The 8,655-nt window shown below is 31.5% G+C and overlaps 1 long non-coding RNA gene across 1 annotated transcript; it reads left to right on the top strand.

Moving 5' to 3' along the window:
- The first annotated feature begins 4,782 nt into the window (after window positions 1–4,782).
- LOC143043583 (uncharacterized) lies at window positions 4,783–7,575 on the top strand. Its single transcript, XR_012968480.1, has 3 exons — window positions 4,783–5,100; window positions 6,640–6,765; window positions 7,491–7,575. It is a non-coding gene; the product is annotated as an uncharacterized LOC143043583 (long non-coding RNA).
- Window positions 7,576–8,655: the final 1,080 nt, after the last annotated feature.

Raw genomic sequence — 8,655 nt, 5'->3', positions numbered from 1 at the left:
ATGTTAACAATAATCATAAGTCAGATCGTTCGACATATCAACGTCTTAGGCCGTTATCTACTATATAAACCACGGTAGAAATGTACCAAAAAAACGTGTGTAAATTCTTGGTAGTGTACCAATTTCTCATACTTTCTACACTTTCAAATCCAATTGGTAGTGTACACCTGGTAAAGATTTCATGAAGAAATTTCTTTTTTCAAAATCATACGGACTGGCAGCACTATTTCCATTAATGATTATGATTCTTAAAATGTATCCGTTTAAAAGACATATTCACACAAATTATCAAGTATGTTACTGCATTTCATGGAAGTAACATGTCGAATTAAGCCCCACCTCAATTTACACAAACATTTTTTTTAACAGCTGCAATTAATATCAATAAGCTAAGAAATAATTTCGTTTTTAAAATAAATTGAATTACCAATGCAAATAAACAAGAAAACATAAGGGAAAGTACAATTCTAATCGCAAGAAAATCAAAAAAAGATACAGAATAAGACAAATAGGGAAAAACATCACAGAAAATCAGAGAAACTCCACTCTAAATATAAACTGCAAGACTCGATTTAACCTCGTAGCCTCAAACTTTCAGTTATTTATATATACATAATTCCGACCGTATTCAGATCTATTAAGCAATAATTGTAACGAAACTTCTTGTATTTCATATATTGCTTCATGTCAATGAATTGCACCTGAGCAGTCGTGGACTGTCTCGATTCATTGGAATGTGATCGATACCTCTGCGTGTTGTCTCTTCGTTCCTGAAGGTATCAATACGGAGTACTTCAGTAATTGCATAAAACAAACGCACCTTGTTTTCATGACATTTGCTCTATTTTTTTGTGGTATTCATTCATAAATTAAGGAATATGTCTCCCTCGTGCATAGGTATGAGCCCGTATGCATGAAGCATCTTAACTTTAGTGTTCCTTCAACTAAGATGTCATTAAGAATTCCCCTAGATGAGTAACTTCTAAAGTCGTAGAACTAAGGTTGAATTGATGTTAGTGTTAACAATTAAAAAAAATACTTAGCCAATTGAAAAGGTCGTTTTTTACTTTTTGATCAACGTCTAGTTGCAAATATTTCATGGATGTTCAGGACGCGATCAAATTAACACTAAATCGAGACTATAAATACAACTGGTAGATCCTGAAGGTCTGGGAACATTTTTGCATTGTAACAGGCATCCTACAGACCTCTCAAACAATTGATGCAAGAATTATAAACATGAAGAGAGCATGACACTCTTTCTACACGAGGCATTTGACTTAACGTCCCCATTTTGAACGAACGTGGCTGCGAACTTATACATTCAGCACAACCAAACGGACGCCTTACCTTGGCAAGGGTTCTGCTGCCTGTCGAAAGAATACCAAACTGACCGTATGTATATTCCCAAGTCACACATGGGGATAGAAGGAAATAACAATATAATAAGTATAGAAAAATTTTCATGAGGAGAGATTCTTAAGAGATCGAAAAGAAGTGGGACAACTTATCCATGTAATGATTAATGATAAAATATCAAAATACTTTGAAATTATCCACTAGCATTTTTTTTTGTTGCAGACAAAACTCACACGAAGAGTCGCTAAATGAATACTGAACATTATATTGTATCAAATCATCTAGCTTAATAATGCTATATACTTGTAAAATCTAAGTTTAATAAAAAGTTCCAGAAAACGTATTTTAACCTTTGTGTCATGTTAGTAAAATCTTGGTTTAAAAAAAGTTCCAGAAAAACGTATTAATCTGATTTGTCCCATCTCTAAGACACTTAGCATTCATCTATCATGAATGTTCCTTGATAGAGTGGTATGCTTTTATTCTAGAGACAACCATACATATATTTCTCAACTCTTACAATATATGATTAAGATTTATATTTTTTACGATCGATTTCGATTTAATCATACATTTTTATCACTTAAACTAATGATAAAGGGGGGGGGGGGTAGGATCAATTTTCCATGAATTCAAATCAAAACAGGGAATATATCACTGAATATTTAAGTAAATATGACAAAATATTTGAATGCGGTTCAAATATTACAATAAAATTGAGAATAGAAATGGGGAATTTGTTAGAGAGACAACAACCCGACCATAGAACAAACAACAGCAGAAGGTCACCAATAGATCTTCGATGCAGCGAGAAACTTCCGCATCCGGAGGCGTCCTTCAGCTGGCCCCTTAACAAATATATATACTAGTTCAGTATTAATGGACGTCATACTAAACTCCAAATTATGCACAAGAAACTCGAGTATGTTATATCGACTCGAATCCCATTGAGCAGGTTCTAAAAACTTTCTTATTTTGTACCAGTTAGGGGAACAAATTCATGGACAATTTGCCTTATAACATAAGAATAAAACTACATATTTGAAAATTAAATTGATTTCCCCAGTCCCCCCAGAAATACTTAGTTTAAGACTTTTTAGGCATACCACGTAGGTAAAAAGGGCAGAGTTTCCTTAACTTAAGTGTTTACTAAGGAAAATCTTAACTTAAGTAGCTTTATGCATTAGGGCCCAGATTCCTCATTCGATGTGGATAGAGTTTAGGCCTATTTTGATAAGCTTTTCATATCTTGTTCAAGGGTTTTGATATTCAATTGTTTTTATATCGAGTATAACTGAAGGGACATATAATGTCGAAATGCTCATTTAGTACCGTCAATGTTATTTGTTAATGACCGTTTGGTTATAAAATTATCCAGAACTATTGATCGTACAGTTAGACATATTATCAGACAAGGAAGTTTTGTTTAAAAGAAAAATGCATTTTTTGGGGATAAAAATTCATCAACAGCTGTAATCAAAACAAGTTTGAGGAAGTATTTGTATTAAACTGACAGCATGAGTTAGTAGTATATGTCCAACAGATATATTAAATCTATAATTTAATAGATTCAATCTAACAGTTAATGTTTTGTAGAATATAATGTGTTGATAATTACATGTAGAGAACAACGACTAAGAGGGAGCAACTAAGCACTCTGTTCGAAATCTATAAATTCTTTTTTAATATATGAACGTGGTAAAGATTTTATATTTTGAAGACCTTTTTTATTTACCAAATTATACGCACTGGTAAAGACTATTGTTACACCGTATCGTATTCATATTTTCATTAAACGAGTATGACTTCACAATGTATCCATAATAAAAAAAAAAAGATATATTTGTACTAATTATAAGGTATTTCATTGAAGTAACATGCTAAATGAGGGCAACATTTATATTGTAACTTACACTTTATACTTTTTTGGCTTTATAGCTGTTTTGATTTGAGCGTCACTGATGAGTCTTATGTAGACAAAACGCGCGTCTGGCGTATTAAATTATAATCCTGGTACCTTTGATAACTATTTACAAATATGCATTTGAACAGATGTAATTAATATACATAGACAAAGACATAATGTCGCTTCAAAATGAATTAAGTTGCTAAAAAAAACCCAAAGAAACAACCCCAAGAAAACAAATCGGAAAGTTCAATTCTAATCACAAAAATGTCAAAATAACATGCAGATTAAGAAAACTGCAGAAAACAAAGAGAAACGCAGTTCGAAATCAAAACCTCCGTCGTAGCTGCATACATATGGATAATTCCAACCGTATTTAGATCTATAATTTGATAATTGTAACGAAATTTCTTGTATTTCATGTGTTGTTTCAAGTCAGTAAAACGCATGAGAGCAGTCGTGCACTGTCTCAATTTGTTGGACTGTGGTCGATACCTCTGATGGTTGAAGAAATGATTTTATCATCGTAAACATAAGTATGTTGCTATTAAAACATATTTTTTTCTACAGAAAGTACTGTTATATTTCTATTTTGAATGTTCACAAGGAGTAAAAAAAACAACGTCCTTTGCCTTTGGTTGTCAAGGACGTTTAAAACAACTATTATCATCATGCAATTCACACGTATGAACCAATCAAAAACCAAAAACAATAACACCCCCATAATGCAACATAATTTCCTTATTGGTCCATTGATCCGACTCATTTAGATATTTAAGCAATAACCATCGTCGTATCAGGCATTCTCTGAATTACCTTTCAAATAGCTAATATGGGGAAAACTGCTCTGCTCGTTTTAGTAGTGGCAATAACAATGATTTATCAGTGTAAAGGTAAGTGTGTATTGTAAAGGATTTTTTTGATAATGATGAAAGATACAAATATATATCGATGTAGGCAGAGGTTGTAACATACATGTAGCTTATTGATTGGTTTAACAAATCAAATCTTAGTACAACGTACATGCTTTGCTATGTGAAGTACGGAATTCATTATGTTAAATGTTTACTGCCAATTTTTAAGATTTCCATGTTTTATTCATCAACGGCTGTTGAATAATTGATAGTCTTTGAGGAATATGACTTTTCGGTTTGTGTTGTTAAATTGTTGTTAATTATTTTTTTCTGTGAAGTGATTTTGTGGGTTGTTTCTTGTTTTGTCGTCGTTTTATTTCTCGTTTGAAAGACAATAAATAAATAAATTTAGCAAAAATCTAATTTGTATCGGAAGGAAAGTGTTGTTCAGTATTGTTATTCAAATACTAATCAATTTATTGAGATTAATAATTTGATGTCATCCTATTTTTAAGAAACCCTTACACATTATTGTATCAAAATGTTCTTCAACACAACTGTTAAGCACAAAGTACATTTAGAATTTATTTCATATATGTGAAATAATTGACAGTTTTTATTAAGAATCTGACTTTTGAGTTCGTATTGTTCAATTGCTTTTTTTCTCTGAAGTGATTTTGTAGATTGTTTCTCTTTTCATCGTTTTACGTCTGGTCATTGTCTTGATTATCCAGTTAAAGCAGTGATCCATTTAACAAGAATATGATATATTACCTATTAAAGATTTTCGTAGTATTACAGGGTTGGATTTACTTATCATCTCTAAAATAATTTGTTATAAAATTGCAGGTAAACCGAACTTTGCATGTACCGAACGAGGTGGATATTGTTCAGACTCTGATACATGTCCATCGTTAGGAGGTAATGTGGAAAAACTATTTGTCAGGTGCAAGTGTGGGAAGGCATGTTGCAAATGTACTGGTAAGTAACGAATTTATTTTAGCAATAATTATCGTATCATTGATTACCAACCGACATAACTTATGTCAAGGCCTATATACTAGCATTGAATACAAATGTGAGAAATGAACGGTACACATACGAAAAACTGAATAACTTAAAATATATTCTTTGTCTTCCATATTTCCAACAATTATTCTAAATGAATAGAACCAAAGAATATAATTTGCATGATATAAACTAAGAAAACAATAGTTCACCAATGTCGTAAATCGTCTCAACTCGGCCGATTCCGTAACCTCATCTACCGAGGATTGCCGAATGAAATATCGTAAATCGATTAAGAAGAGACAAATCAAGGCAACAACCGAAAACGAAGAGAAACATTTTAGATAAATACGACCGAGTGAGTCAACAGGGTGAACGTATTCTGCATTTCAACTTAAGATGACCAGTCTTAAACTTTCTCTCTTGGCAAATTAATCTAAACTTATGCGTCAAATCAGTCAGTTGAATTGTTATGCTAATGTGATATTAATTTCGACTTTAACAGGAGTGTCATTATGTTTTTCTGTATATGCATCCGTCCGTCAGATAATCAATTTCTCTCGTATCAGGTAAACGTAAAGTGTTTTTTTTTGTAGGATATATTTTTGTTTTAGTGTAGTTTGTTGTCATGTCAATTTGAAACTTTGTACACAAAAGTCATGTACATTATAGAGTGAACTGTTGAATAGTTATGCCGAATTAAAATATTGACCAACTCAAAAAGTCACCGAGCATCTAAATAAATCAGTTAGGGTATTGTGTTCCATAGAAATATATTCTTATCGGCTTTATTTTCAAATTATTTACATTGAGTCATGTATAAGGTAAATAGTATTTAAAAACTCTAAGATACATTCAAATATGTGCAGTCCATAACAATTGAAAAAAACAATACCCTCGACTTTATCAATCAACTGACTGGAAAATAACTGTCGTATTCCTGACTTGGGATTTGCACTTTTCAATATTTTAATTATCTTGCAACAACAAGACCCATTAACAAAACCTCTATATTTCATTACGTTCATCACCGATCATGACTTATATTTAAGGATCTTATCACATATATCACTCTTAGGTTGTTACAAGAAGGTGTAGATGTAATGTTCTATTTTGTTTTTACATTTGAGAACAAACCAGATGTTTGGGCATTTGTATTATGAGTAAAAGCAGTATCAATACCCCAAAAAAATCATCCAGTATAAACAAACTGACACATGTAGTACTCTATTGATCCTACGTATTCGAAAGTAGTTAACCAGGAAGTAGTTACTCCACCTGACCAATTGAGAACATCTCAGTAAAGAATGGAAGATGGGTTTTATTCAATCTTTTGTTTCATTTCAGCTGTACATGACTTGTGTCTTTGTTTTATTTTGTTTACTTTTTTTTGTAATGCTGGTATATTTATACCTTTGAAATATGAATTTAGATTTAGCAATCCTTTTTGTTCATCACAAAGCAGACTCCGATGTGATATATCTTTTTAATCCATCATCTTTTTATTCCTAGACACATGCCCTGTTGGTTCTACATGTATGAGTGAGGGTGAAACCTGTGATGGAACCAAAGATACAAATGACTGTTGTGGCAACAGGTTTTGTTGTACACCAACTCCGATAACGACACCTAAACCATGTAAGTAATATGGTTAAAATAAATGATAAAGAAAAACGATAGGGGGGACATACCTAATGAAAAATAATAATAATTATCGGAAAATTGGACGCACAACAAAAATTTAACAAATGAATATTTGCTTTTCATAAAATCTTCTAACAAAATTAAAAGGAATTCATCGAGAATTCAAAAATAAAATTCCAACTGTTCTAAAATATGAACTCCCACAGATTAGGGATTCTTGAATGATCCTAATTTAATAAACAATGTCATTTACAACGTAAAAAAATAAATGAAGCAACTGAAGGACTGATTGAACTTCATTAAAACAACTATGTCCTTCTAATGCAACATGCAAGATTGTCAAAATACAACAGACTAAATGTGCATCACAGTTATCCTTTTGTTTTATGAAATACAAATATCTTGGGGATCATCAGTCATAGAATGGTAAAGCTAATTTGAAAATACTTGACGATGAGTATAGCTAAAACCCTGGAATCAGTAAACTGAGAATATGACCTATCCGTTTTTATTTTGGGTTACGACAAAATATTTTGAGAAAAAGGAAATATATATGGATTTATTAAGGTAATATTTGATTACTAGTTCTTCAACGTCAGTTCTTATACATCCTTGGCTTTCAAATATTCGGCTTTTAGGATTCCCGATGAAGGTAAATCCAGAAAATCGTTTCAGATGCCTGAAGTTTATTCGAGTTGTTTTCATTATATTTTTTACAGGTGTAAAAGATTGTATTCATAATTGTAAGGACGAGTGTCTGCCACGTTTAACAAGGGAAGGAGAGTGTTGTGGATTGACATGTTGGCAAGTTTAAGTTAACAAACCAAATGATAGGATTTTCTTGTACAGATGACCTGTTTCACGAATTAAGTTTATAATGTATCATTCTTTTTAGAATAAGTTAAATTTATGCTCAAGATGAATTTTCCTATAGATATGTACTATGACAGACATGTAAGATATTGAATATGGAGGTCTAAACAGAATATTGATGTAGTATACGGTCAATTCAACAGTAGAAACAAATAGTAAGATAAATGGCAAAAACCCCATCCCACACAATATTTTTACCTCAGACATGTTGGTAGTTTTTGTTCCTGTTCAGAAAACGAGCTAACAATTAGCTCATAAGTCAGTGTTTTTTAAACAGATAATCCATGTGCCTGTCAAGAACATCATGAGAAATATTCTTTTTGTCCCTTCTTCGTGTTGTTGTTTTAGGATTATGAAGTTGATTCAAAATCACCGTACAATAAACTCAGAAATATGTTTCATAGGCGTGGTTACATGTATATGATATTAAGTTTGATCTATTTTATACACACCTGTTAAAGACATTTTATATTTACCAATTAAAGTTTCCTCTCCTCGATGCCTTTTTTGAAATCCCCTTTAATATATATTTAAATCGGGTATTTTTGCTAAAATATTGATTTGAAAATTGCAATATTCCTAAATTTAAATGACATTGCCAGAATTTCAAGGTAATCAGTTTAAATTAATGCATTTCACATTTGATAAAATCAAATGAATTATACCCTGATGTTTTTTTTTCTTACTATGTTTTGTAAATTTCACGGTTTTCTCCGTTGATATCTATTTTTGAGTTTACCTCGGATTGGAATACTGTGTGCAAAACCCAACTAACAGTACAACATTTGAAAAACTATAAAAAAAAATCAGTTAAAAAATCAGTTACAAAAATGACTGGTTTCCGTTTTAAGTTTAAAGTGAATTCTTTTAAATTGCTATTTGTAATTTTGTATTCACTGAAACTAATAAACTTCAATTCCTTTTTGTTTGCCTCAGCCTTTCAAGTTTTAAGAAGTCTTTAATGTTCAACTGTATATATTGTCCAAACTAGCATCTTCGAAAGTAGAATTT

The sequence above is a fragment of the Mytilus galloprovincialis genome, chromosome 8, assembly GCF_965363235.1.
Source record: "Mytilus galloprovincialis chromosome 8, xbMytGall1.hap1.1, whole genome shotgun sequence".
Taxonomy (NCBI): domain Eukaryota; kingdom Metazoa; phylum Mollusca; class Bivalvia; order Mytilida; family Mytilidae; genus Mytilus; species Mytilus galloprovincialis.
This window is presented reverse-complemented; position numbering and strand designations above follow the sequence as displayed.